Source organism: Schistocerca serialis, chromosome 4 (genome assembly GCF_023864345.2).
Source record: "Schistocerca serialis cubense isolate TAMUIC-IGC-003099 chromosome 4, iqSchSeri2.2, whole genome shotgun sequence".
NCBI lineage: Eukaryota > Metazoa > Arthropoda > Insecta > Orthoptera > Acrididae > Schistocerca > Schistocerca serialis.
The window spans coordinates 787,890,935-787,892,174 of record NC_064641.1 but is presented as its reverse complement, the minus strand read 5'-3'; the positions used below and the strand labels follow the sequence as shown (position 1 = coordinate 787,892,174).

The following is a 1,240-nucleotide window of genomic DNA, read 5'->3' as shown; positions in this document are numbered from 1 at the left end:
AACGTGACGACATTAAGTACGCGCCTCGTTAGAGCTGCTCCGCCACCGACGCCCGCGACATTAAGTAGTTTTCCGTTCCGCGCGAGCGCCAGCGGGCCACGATTACGTCACGGCGCCTCTCCACACTCGTTGCATACGCGCCGGGACGACCGTACTATAGAGCACATTGTAACAGTGGCGTAATTTCCGTGCTAAGTGCAGCTGCAGTTGTCTACAAAATTACTTGAGTAGTCATCCTCTCTTCTCTCTTTCGATACAAAGCTCGCAAGCTGCTTTCCCCCTACCCTACCCCGACCCTCCACCACCACCCCATCGTAGGTGCTAAAACTGTGAGCTGGGCTGCTTGGGTTCGTGACACATTCCAAATCCAAATAATTGCGTTGCGGTTAGTATTGCGCATTATAGTGTACTAGTCCGTTACTCAGTGCGTGATCTTCTTCGTTTACATACCGCAGCTTTATATTGACAGATAATTCAGAGGCTACTGCTATCGCCCATATCTACATAGACTACTCTGATGATTCCAGAATGAGATTTTCACTCTGCAGCGGAGTGTGCGCTGATATGAAACTTCCTGGCAGATTAAAACTGTGTGCCCGGCCGAGACTCGAACTCGGGACCTTTGCCTTTCGCGGGCAAGTGCTCTACCAACTGAGCTACCCAAGCACGACTCACGCCGCGTCCTCACAGCTTTAATTCCGCCAGTACCTCGTCTCCTACCTTCCAAACTTTACAGAAGCTCTCCTGCGAACCTTGCAGAACTAGCACTCCAGAAAGAAAGGATATTGCGGAGACATGGCTTAGCCACAGCCTAGGGAATGGTTCCAGAATTAAATTTTCACTCTGCAGCGCTGCAGCGACAGCATCTTCAGTATGTAGGCGTACAAGGGCACCTATAAATTCATTAAGACAATAGTTTCTTCATGTGAATGCCGTTTGTACGGGTCTTGGGTTAGTTTTAAATGAGCAGGCATTTAAGTCTTCGAGATGACATTGTCAAGTATCCTAATATGTAATTCCCAATGGTATGGTTTTTCGGTGCTGCATATCGAACAAATTATTGGAATAATAAAGGTGAACACTCTAAATTCATCTTGGCTCTTATATAGCACGCCGTTTTGCAAAAATAATAGCTCTACTCGTCCCGTTTAATAGACGGTGAAAAATTGAAGCACATGTAAAGCTGAAAATCATAGTCTTGATTCAGGTTTGTAAACTCGTAGCATGTCGTAAGAAACAT

The 1,240-nt window shown here is 46.7% G+C and overlaps 1 non-coding gene across 1 annotated transcript; it reads right to left on the bottom strand.

Moving 5' to 3' along the window:
* Nucleotides 1-593: 593 nt before the first annotated feature.
* Trnas-cga (transfer RNA serine (anticodon CGA)) lies at nt 594-666 on the bottom strand. The gene has a single exon. It is a non-coding gene; the product is annotated as a tRNA-Ser (tRNA).
* Nucleotides 667-1,240: the final 574 nt, after the last annotated feature.